The sequence below is a fragment of the Urocitellus parryii genome, chromosome 12 (genome assembly GCF_045843805.1).
Source record: "Urocitellus parryii isolate mUroPar1 chromosome 12, mUroPar1.hap1, whole genome shotgun sequence".
Lineage (NCBI taxonomy): Eukaryota > Metazoa > Chordata > Mammalia > Rodentia > Sciuridae > Urocitellus > Urocitellus parryii.
In genome coordinates, this window is record NC_135542.1 from 15,870,334 (window position 1) to 15,881,766 (window position 11,433).

The window sequence follows — 11,433 nt, forward strand, 5'->3', positions numbered from 1 at the left end:
CACGCAGACACAGCCACCCAGTCCTCGGGAGGAAAAGAGAGAGTTAGTGAGACAGGCCTCTAGGGGCGGCAGTCAAAGGCTCTCGGCTTGGTGAGCCACTTCGGGCTGGGTAGCCTCAGCTCTGTCTCCGTACTCTTGGTCTCACACCTGTCCTAGAAAAGCCACCCCGGAGAAAGGGGGCAGGGCGGGGGAGGGGAATATAAGGCATACTTTGCTGGGGAGGAAGGAAGAAATCCATGCTTCATGCTCAGATGCGAGTTTCAGAGAAGGATGGGCCTTTATCTTCCCTTTGGACAGCTCTGCCTGGCTGGAAAGGTGGGGAAGAAAATGAAACCGAGAAAGGAGGGAGGAGAGAAAGGAATGGTGATGACTGTAATCATAACGAAAGGTAGTAATAAATAAACAAGGAGGAAAGACGAGTTGAGCCAATGGAACTTACATCCACATGACAATGACTTCCGATCCTTCCCTCCCCACACTTAGACGGACTTCCTGCGGCGCATCAGCCTGTGGTTGTCCTTGAAGCTGTGCAACCCAGGCGAGACGGAGCTGAGCGGAGACGGCAGGAGGCTGTTCTTCAGGGTGCTCGGCGAGATCTCCTCCATCTTGTAGGAGATGGCGCGCAAGGTGGGGGGCGCGAGCTTGGCACTGACGCTCGGCGGAGCCTGGGGATCCTAGCAGGCGCAGGAGCACACCACCGACTGCAGCTCGCCGCCCTCGCTCCTGCGGCGCCGTCGTGCGGGCCGCCACCACGCTGTTGCGGTTGTCGGGGGCCGGCTCCCCACCTTCCAGCTCCGGAGGCTGCTCTTCGTCGCTGTTCATGGTCAGGAAGCGGAGGACCACCAGGTTGAGGAAGGCTCCGATGACGGTCAGCCCCACCAGGATGTACGTGAAGCTGAAGGCCACGTAGAAAGGCTTCCTCTGCAGGGCACCCTTGGTCTGCAGCGCCACGTAGTCCCCGAATCCGATGGTCGTCAAGGTGATGAAGCAGTAGTAGTAGGCGTGGAAGAAGCTCCACTCCTCGCACTGGGAGAAGGCTGCCGCCCCGATGCACAGCGTGCCCATGCAGGAGAAGAAGCCCACGGTCACCATGTTCTCCATGGACACCTCGGTGTTGCGCATGCCGCAGCACTTCTTGATGCGTTTCAGCAGGTAGCACACAAAGGTGTTCATGCGCTCGCCCAGGCTCTGGAACATGACCAGCGTCAGGGGGATGCCCAGCACAGCGTAGAACATGCAGAAGGCCTTGCCAGCGTCGGTGCCAGGTGCCGCGTGTCCGTAACCTGCAGGAGGGGTGGGAAGAGCAGAGCGACAGTCAGGAGAGGCCCTGTGCCGTTCGCCTGTACTGGGGTCTGGGATACTCTGTTTGGGAGGAGGTTGGCCCACACCCTAAAGGGACAAGGAAAGGTTTGTTTAAGCAACGGAAGGGTTGGGGTGTGGGGGGTTGGAGGAATTTCAGTAGGGAGGGGACTTGGAGCATAGGTCAAGCATCCCTAATCCAAAACTGAAATCCAAATGCTCCATGGTCCAAAATTTGGAGAGCTAACGCAATGCCACAAGTAGAAAACTGCACATGATGAGACTTTGTTTCATTTGTAGTCACTTAAAATATTATATAAAATTCAGCCTAAGTGTATAAAGTATAGAAAATATGAATTTCCTGGGTAGGCTAAGATATCTCATTGCATACATGCAAATATCCCAATATCTGAGAAGATTCCAAACCCCGAACACCTCTGGTCCCAAGCATTTTGGTTAAGGGATGTTCAACCTATACTGTGACCCAGGACTGAGGAGAATCAACCAGGATATGTCACTAGTGATGTGACACTGGAAGGGTATATGGGGCATTTCAGTATTCTCAAAGCAAAGGTTTTTAAAAGAAGAAGAAAAAAGCATATCTAACTACTAAGAAAAGTGTACAAATACCAAAACCAAGGGAGAAAATGAAGTATTCTCATGACGGGTCGATCCCTAAGAAAAGGGAATATTAAAAGAATCACTGCCACCTGGCAGGAACCATACAGATGCCTGTAACGCATGTCACCCCAGCCTAACCTCCTAGTCGCCCTAGAAAACGGGCCTAATGATGCCCACACTGCTGACAAGAAATCTGGGTTAGTGACTTAAGTAGGGTAGGTTGGCTTCTTCAGAATTGGGATTTGAGCCCAGAGTTTTCAGCCTCCTAGAGTGAGGCTAAGAGTAAGAATTAGAATGGAGAGAGGTGATGCAGACTGCGGCACAATGCCATGGGGAGGAGGCCTTCATCTGTTTTGGTCATTGCTGTACCCCCCATGCCTAGATAATACTTAAAAAGGTAAAATATTCCTCTGATGGAGGCATGAGTACTTCTGCACCACTGTGTGAATGTGGCCTTGATAGGAATGTGGCCTCGAAGGCCCTCCATGTGCAGGAGCTTTGGAAACTCCCGCTGGAACTGTGCAGCATGCCATTCACTGATGCCCTGCTGTAGCCAGGCAAAGTCGGGCCTCTATTTTATTTGCTCCTGTTCAGCATGAGGATGATGGATCTAGAAAGGTAAGGTTGCTGGTTAGGGTCACCTATAGTCAGTGGCAATGTCCAAGCCAGGATATGATCTGCCCAATATGAGAAGAAGAACCTCAGAACCCAGTAGGTTGTAGCTCAAGTTCTGGGATGAATATTGCCCAGAAGAAAACCTGGGTCATGCACAGTATTCAGACTCAGAGTTCGGAGGATAGACCTGGTCTTCCATCTCAAGACCTGACCTGTCAAGGAAGGCTTTGCTTATGTTCCCCCAGTCACATGATCATTGTCACTCAACCAGCTTCCTTACCATGGACCCAGAGAACTCCTCCCAACCCAGGTGTCTTCATCTGACACAAATAATAGCAATGTTTCTGGGTGGGTTTGGTGAGAATAAAGAGCAGCTAGTCCAATACACAGTAGGCATCTACTGACTTCTAACTGTGAACAATGGAGGCTGGCAAACAGTGGAATCACACTGAGATTCTTAAACTCAGAATTCTATATGCAAAAAAATTACCTTCAGGAATGAAAGCAAAATGAAGACATTTTCAAATTTTTAAAACTGGGATAATTTATTACCAGCAAATCTGCATGGCATGACTACAGAAGGAAGTTGTTCTGTGCAAGCAGGGAGGATACCAGATGGAAATTTAGGTCTTCAGGAAAGAATGAGATGCATAGTGGTAAACAAGTAGGTAAATATAAAAAATGCAGGTGGGAATCCCACTGTATTCCACATAGTCACCTGTAGAGCTGATACAAAAGCCAGATGGATGTTGGAGAATAACAGGAAATTGTTAGAAACTTAAATGGCAATGCTAAGAGTTCTGGATGTAATGTCTTTACTGGAAGAAATCGCAGCATTTTCGGGGTCAAGATTGCACACATCAAGGGCCAGGCTCCTCCACTCCCATCCCTATCAGTAAATAAGATCAGAACTGTTTGCCTTTACACAATCTGGACAGCAGTACACCTGCACATCCCATCTCAGGGCTGTGTTCATCCTGCTGCTATTGTATTACAGAATGGAAGAACCTGTTCATGTTGACACCTCACAGTTCATCTCGCTGGTCCAGGTCCATTACACTGATGCCTTAGTGAGATGCACAAGAAAGCATGGGAGACCAGAACCACCCAAGTTCAGGGCCCTTGAATGCTAACAAATTCCATAGGAGCCCAGTGGTCTGAGAACAGGACCACTTCCTCTAAAATGAGAGATGAGTTGCAGAACTTGCAAGGCCTTCTAGGAGAATGAGGATGTGCAGGCATCCTCCCCCACCCAGGTGCCCCACCTCCACCCCCACCCAGGCACCTACCTCCACCCTGCACTCTACCCTGCTGTCCAAACTGTCCCCCTGCTCTCTAGTTTCCACTTGATCCATCCAATGGGCAGCCCCAGGGGGAGATCAAAGGAAAGGAGGACCCTGCCCATCAGGAGTCATACCACAGAGCTCTCTACAGGTCCTGGTGGCTGGTCCCCAGGTGCCACACCTCACTTTGCTTTCCCCCAACTCTACCCATGGGGGGAGGAGAGGCCAAGGAGGGTAATTGGACTCATTTCTGTTGTGTCTGGGGCTTTCCTTAGGACCCACTGTGGCCAGAAGATCCTGCTCCTGCTGGCTTAGGTGAGATTTCCCAGCAGTGGACAAGCCACTGGGTAGGAAAAGCTGCCTGGCCTTGCTCCCCTCTGAGCAGCATTTCCTTTAAAGAGGCTGTGACTGGCCTGTAGGCCCTCCATATGGACAAAGACGGGCTGCAACCAGCCTCACCCCTGACCTACCAGTGTTCAAGAACTGTCCCCGGCTCCTTCCTGCCCCTGGCAACGAGGCCCACCCGCACCTGGCGGTAGGTGGTGGTTCCAGACTTCCACACACTTGGCATTGGCCAAGCGCGGAGCGTAGTGTGGGCTCCAGAGCTGTGTGGCGGTAGGGCTTGGTGCTCCACCTGGCTCACCCTTTTCCTTCTACTTGGGAATGCCCACCACTACCCACATGCAGGTGGCAAGCTCCACTCGTGTCTGAGCTTGGCTCAGAATGCCTTCCCTGACGTCCCCACTGTCTCCCCAGAAGCCCTCAAGCCCTGCTCTGAGTCTCCCCTGCAAGGAAGGGTAGTCGAGTAACAAGATCAACGTCCCACGTCGGGTCCGACCACCACCTTAGTGACTGTGGATCACCTCCCTCCTGTAGCCTCCTCTTTGGTCATGTTTACTGTAACCTCCCAGGGAACCTGGTGTCAGAAGGGGTGGTGGCAGTCTCCTCCAGCCCATTGGTGCCAGGGAACAGAATGCCTAGAACAGTCAAGCCCTGAATTCAGGGTCACTAGTCAAAGCCTGAATCATTGAGATTTTTGCTGGAATAAAGTTTTATTCTTTCCTGTCAGAGCTTGAAGGGTGCCAGAGTGTGAGATCTGGAGCTACTGCAGTCATTTCACCATCATAAGTATAACCCCCAATCGGAGGAAATTGTCCCTGATATAACAAGATACAGAAGCTATTCCACTTGTGTCCGAGCCCGTCCAACAGTCAGCCCTATTCACAGAATGTTCCACTCTATCTCCCAATAAATCAAGCTTCAGACTATATGGGGTTTTTTTTATTTGTTTTGTTGTGGTTTTTGTTGTGGTGGTTGTGTTTTTTTTTTTTTTTTTGGTTTGTTGGTATGGAGGACAGTGTTTTGATTATAATTAATACTCAACCAGGAGTGCATGTCCTAATACCTTCGCCTTCCTAGGAAGAATCACAATGTTGCCAACAAAGCCTTCTGTGTCCCCTGCCCCCTGCATCTCATGTGGTTCCTTACAGCCCACATCAGATCTGAGGGGGCATGTGGATCCGGGAGGTGACCAGTCTGTGGTAGACAGTGGCCAGCTGGGCAGCCAGATCCTGTCAAAGAGCAGCTGCTCCCCGCCCAGCAGCTAAGACTGTGGACTGAGATGGCCCCATTTCCTGAGTTGTAAAGAGAAGCTGGAAATATGGATTTTTAAAATGTGAAATTTAATTAGTGTCTAATTAAACATTCTGAAACATAGGCCAAATACAACAAGACAAAACAGACCATCATTTGTCTTCAACAGAGCTTACACGTGCTCCAGACATGGAAGAAGGGAGAGACATCGGCAAACGCCCAGGCTCCCAAGTCTCCCTACTGACCAGTCCTCTCCCCGCCCCTTCGCCTCGCTCCACCCCTATGAGGTGAGAATGGCCCTTGGCTCCATTTCGCAGATGCACAGACCAAGGCGGCAAGAGAGCACTGCCCCACGTGGCCACGGTGGCCCTGCCCTGCACAGGGCCACAGAGGCGCCCCTTCCGGGATCGGTGGCCCCATTTCACAAAGAGCACAGAGACGTCCCGGTGACTTTCTCCCTGTGGGGACCCCAGGCCCGCTGGGCAGTCTGGCCCCAAGTACCACCTCGCTGTCCCCAGAGCCAGGAAGGCCCTCCGTGGCTGATCGACAGGTCTGGCCTCTGCGGTTGGAAGGAAAAGCTGGCAGGTTTCGTGTTTTATTTAATGAACAAGAACTTCTTCATATGCTTTTTTATTGTTAATCTCCCAAAAGAACTTGGGTTCCCTTGAGCTTTCTCCCATTGTGTCTCTTGGGGAGGAAACGGACCTACCAGACTTCTCACGCTCAAGCTGCAGCGCACGCATTTCTGCCAGGAGCTAATAAGAACCTTGTCCTTCCTCCTCCTCTGTCCTGAGGGCGGCCTGGGGCGGGGCAGGGGACGGGGCGTGGGGAGGGGGTCCCGAGAGGCGGATGGGAGGGCAGGGAGCGCACCCCTGCCCCGCCTGAGGATCTGAGGCTGGGACCGCCCCTGCCCTCCCGGGAGTTTGCAACTGGGGAAGGCGCACAGAGGTTGAGCCCGGGCGGGCGAAGGCGCAAAGAGGAGGCGCCTGCAGAATTCGGCCCCTCGGCCACCAGAGGTGCGAGTGCGCCCTCTGGCGGGCGTTTGGACAGCTGCAGAAACGCAGCGCTAGGGGCCCCAGCAGCCTGGGCATCCACCTGGGACCGCACCCAGGACCTAGGAGTCCCAGGGAAGTTCTCTAATCTTCTCCGTAGACGAGCACGTGTCCGTGGTCAGCTTTCTCCCCAGAACTACCATCAGTCCATGAAATCTTGGCATAGACAAAAGCTGACAATAAAAATCACGACCACCATGGAGGGAACCACACAGCTCAGGAGCTGAGCTGAAATACTTTGTTGGCTAACTCGCTGCTCCAGGGAGAGGGGAAGCCTTTAGCAAGGTGGGCAGTGTTCTCTCTAGCATGGCTGAGAAGATACTCCTTGCCTTGGGCTAAGCGTGGTGTCTTCAGGTACTCTGATCTGGGATCTAGACCTGGGTCCCTGCTCTCACTTGTAGGCCAGGTGCCCATCCTTTCCAGATGGACAAGGACCTCCGCAGAGACCTACCTGTTCCTGCAGCTCCCTCCATTCCCAGGAAAGATCTCCTTGGACTCTTCCATTCTCTTCTTCCCTCTCCATGCCTCACCAGAAAACAAACAACAAAAAAGAAGAAACCCTACCAAAAAGGTGCGTGGGGAAGATGTGATACTTGACTGACATTTTGAAAAGTCTCTGGTAGAATAAGTAAATTTTAAATCGAGCTAGGGCCAAATACTCAATAGGTAATAATTGATAGTTTGGGTTTCTTTATTTTCTTAACTATTCATCTTTTAGTTGTAGTTGGACACAAGATCTTTATTTTGGGTTTGGTTTTGTTTATGTGGTGCTGAGGCTCAAACCCAGGGCCTTGCACATGCTGGGCGAGCACTCTACCACGGAGCCACAACCCCAGCCCTGATAGCTTCATCTTCAGAACTTTCTTTTTTCTTTTTTTTTTTTTAAGTGAAAACAAATTTATAGTATGTCTTTATTGTTCTCCCTTAGGTTTAATTTACCTGGAGCATGTGGCAGGGAATTCTTACTGGAAAGATCTGTTGGATCAGAAGAGCCAGGACTCAGTGCCAAGTGAACTCAGGATCTGAATCCCAGCCAAGCTAGAAGAACCCGCTGGGTGGATGGACTGGGCCTGCCCCCATCACAGGACAGATTTCTACCCTCTCGGGGCCCAAGTTCACGAGGGTTCTCCCCATCTTCCTCCACGTTCCCAGAGGAGCTCCAGGCCCACAGGATCTGAGCCCCCAGTGGGCCCTTGGGGGCCTCCCACCAGGCCTCATGTGCCTCTGTGAAGTGAGTGGGGCAGGGAAGCCAAGGCATCAGTCTCCATAGCAGAAGAGTTGGACCATCGAAGTCTGCCCCCTCAGCAGAGCTGGTGGTCAAAACAAAGGGCAGGAGCAGCGTTGAGGCTTCTGAAGCCCCGCCCCACACTTCACCGTTCCCTGGGCCGGGGCACCGGATCTGGCCATAGTACAGGTTGTGGGGCAGGGGGGTGAACTCTGCCTTCCCAGCAAGTGCCTGGGTGACCACTTGCACCGAGGACCTCCTGTCCTACAGGAAGGGCTGAGAGAGAACCTGCACCCAGCAGGGTAAGTGTCTGGCCTGAAAGGATGCCACCAGGCCCGGGGCGCGCTCGACTGAGCCCATTCCACGTCTGCGAGGACAGCGCATGTTTCAGTTGGATGGCAGCAAACAGACCCAGGACTTCACATACTGAAGGACACTCATTTTGTCAGCTGGCCAGGTGAGGCGCACTCTCTGCTGTCCCCTGCCCAGGCCATTGTGCCCTGAGTAAAGGGAGGGGAGGGGTCTTTGGGTGAGGTCAGTGGCTGGCAAGTCATAAAGATGTTAGCTGAGGCCTGCCAGGCCCTCCTGGGCTCCTCCCCAGGGCACAGGGACCCTCTGAAAACCTGAGTCCTGTGCCTACCAGAGAGTTTCTGGGCCCTGTCTAAGGGGCACTGCGTGGGCACAGGAGATGACTAGCACAGAGCTGGAGAGAGGTCACCAGCTGGAACATCCCCTCCATTCAGCACCCTGAGAGGCCAGGGTGAGCAACCAGCTTATGGGCAGCGAGGGCCAGGCAAGCGAGGGCCAGCCCAGCGAGGCCCATTGGATTCACTGCCATGTCCCCCCATGAGTAGAATCTCAATAAAGGTCGTTAATGGTTGGGGTTCATTTTCCATTCATTTAAGTGCATAACAAATGTCAGCCAGGTGGGCGTGAGCACTGTTCTCAGGTAAGGCCAGCTGTGTGGCCAGCAGAGGGCATATTGGTCATCACGGTGCCACGGGGCTCAGTGTCCCCAGCTCAGACAAGAAGCTGAGGCGCAGAGGCTGCTGCTCAGAGGCTCCAACGGGCAAGGTGCCTGCTGGGGTCAGCACTGGAGGAGAAGAGAAAGGCCCTGTCCAGCCTCCCAGCACTGGGGAGAAGAGCCGCATGGCACCTTACCCCACCGGCGACCAATTCCACAAATGGGAGCTGGCTGCAGCCCATTTCCGCAGAGCCCCTTAACGAAAGCAGCAGCCGGGCTGCCAGAGGCCCAGGGAGGCCTGGGGCACAGGAGCAGCCCTGCACCTGTCTCCTGTGTGGCTGGGTCTCGGGCTCTGCCCGTGCCAAGGAAGAACACGGGGAGAAGCACCCCTAGAGCAGGCTCATGTTGAAGGGGCTCCAGGGCCACCTGTGAACTGGAAGTGGGGTCAGAGCCCCTTCTGAACCTGCTGGGAGGCGGAAGTCAGATGGACCTCCAGGGGTGGCCACGCAGTCCCCCTGAAACAAATACCTACAGGTTTAAGCTGCTTGGCACCAGACCCCAGGGAGAAAATTGTGCCCAACCAGAGCATTGCCCTTGTTACCCTTCCCAAAAAAGTCAAGGGTGACAGCTGCTGGGGTGGACTCTTCTGCATCTGTCACTGCCAATTCCCATCAACTGCCATCATCAGGAACCAGCAGCAAGGGGCAGGCTGGTATTGCCAAGGGGAAGTGTGGGGTCACAATTATAATAACAGATACAGCAGACCTGGGTCCCAGTGGCACCTCCTCTGTGGCTCAGCTGTGTGACCTTGGGCGAGTCACCTAACCTTGCAAAGATCAAGAAATGCAAGACAAGAAATGGAAAATCCTTGCCAATCAAATCCTGATGAATTTATCTCCTAGACATCTATCCACTTCCCTTTATTTTTGACTTTTTAGATTTTTCCACTTAGTAATTTTGCTGATTGTAGGAATAATACTTGCTCACTGAAGAGAACTGCAAAGTTTTTTTAATAATATGAAGAACCAGGAAAAGTTGCTCACAATTCCACTGCTCAGGAGGCAGCCCCAAGAGCATTTTGGTGTATTTAGGAAAAGGACTCAGAAAATACATCTTCCACAGCTGAGAGCAGGCTGTTTGAAAGCAGTTACACACCTGCCTTTTCACTTCTAAGAAAATAGAATGCTTTTGCTGTTCTGCTGCCAATAAAAGTTCTCCATGAATGACTCTTTTCATTCTTCATCAACTTCGAGTAGGTACAACATAACTTCATCACCTCAGTAGATCATACAGGGAATCTGTTGGACGCCAATTTGTTTCTGTTGCTAATAACCATTTGAGTTTTTGCCAAAGGCATGCTGTTTATGGTCCGGGAGATTTTATTCTTCTCACATGCAAAGACCAGAAGCCAATTAAGTGCTAGGACTTGGGCAAGATTTAAAATTTGGGAACCTTTTGTACCCCCTTTCCTGAAAACGGGGTCCTAGCACCAGTGAGATCTGTCTTCTCTCGTGCACTCAATTGCTAGAGATGATGGCTTCCATTTTCTACTTGAAGAAACGGGGAGATTGCTCAACTTGCTCTTGTTGCACAGGAATGGAAAAACTTCAGGAGCAGAATGAGGATGGAAATCTCTGCTTAGCTGTCTTCAGGCTGTGTGCTGATGTAGTGGCCAGAACAGGCACCATCACACACCCTAAGGTAGGTCACTTCCTAAGCCTTGTGCCTGGCAGGATCCAGACCTCTCTTCCTGGCAATGGCCCTCTTCTTCAGAAGAGGTGACCCCACCTCCTCCTCCTGACCCAATCCAGAGCCCAGAAGGCAAAGAGATGACACGTTCAGAGTAAGGAAAGTGAATTTGTGTCAATAAGAATTCTATATCCAGCTAAACTGTCTTTCCAAAACTAAAGAAAAACTGAGACATTCCCAGATAAACACAAACTAAACATTCATTGCTAGCAGACCTACCCTTACAAGGCATGAAAGGACTCTCTTCAGTGACTCAAATTCATACAAAGAAAAAGGGTGCTGGAAAGGTAACTACACAGATAATTTGATGAAAGTATTAATGTGTTTTATTTGTAGCCCTTTCTCCTAATTTTAAAAGGTTACTACTTATAAAGAATAAGTCAGTGCATAAATATAAGACAATAACAGTATAAAAGAAGAAAGGAAGCTATATTGGAACAAAATTTTATAAGCCATGAAGATGGTATCATCCCAAACTGATTTTTTTCAAAATGCAGTTTCTCATTTGTAATCCCCAGGACAATTGCTGAGAAAATAATTCAAAAAAATATAATAAAGAAACAACAAAGAAATCAGAAAGACATCCTAGAAAATATCTACTTACCGCAAAAGAAACCTGTAATAGAGAAACTGGGGGACAAAAAAAAGACAAAATACCAACATAACAAAGAGTAAACTGGCCAATTCAACTCCTACAGGATGGATAAGTATGCTAAATATAAATTAAATGCATCTTCCAATCGACCTCCAGAAATCGGAATGGAGGGCGGGTCTCCTCTGGAGGTGCTACATGTATCAAGCCCTGTCAGAAGACAGGTGGCCCAAACAGCCCAGAATCCAGCACACAGTTACGTAAAACCTGATTTAGCAAATGCACTGTAGTGAGCAGATCCATTCCCAGGTCTCCTGACTCTAAGCCCTGCTCTTCAGTCCAAAACGCCTCAAGGATTTTTGTGTCCTTGTTCTCCACAGAATATAGAGTCCTCAGTGTGTGATGAGCTTGTCTCCCAATAAATCGGCATCATAAAAAAT

At 50.9% G+C, this 11,433-nt stretch overlaps 1 pseudogene; it reads right to left on the reverse strand.

Moving 5' to 3' along the window:
- Positions 1-479: 479 nt before the first annotated feature.
- Positions 480-6,154, reverse strand: LOC144249850 (potassium channel subfamily K member 9-like; annotated as a pseudogene).
- Positions 6,155-11,433: the final 5,279 nt, after the last annotated feature.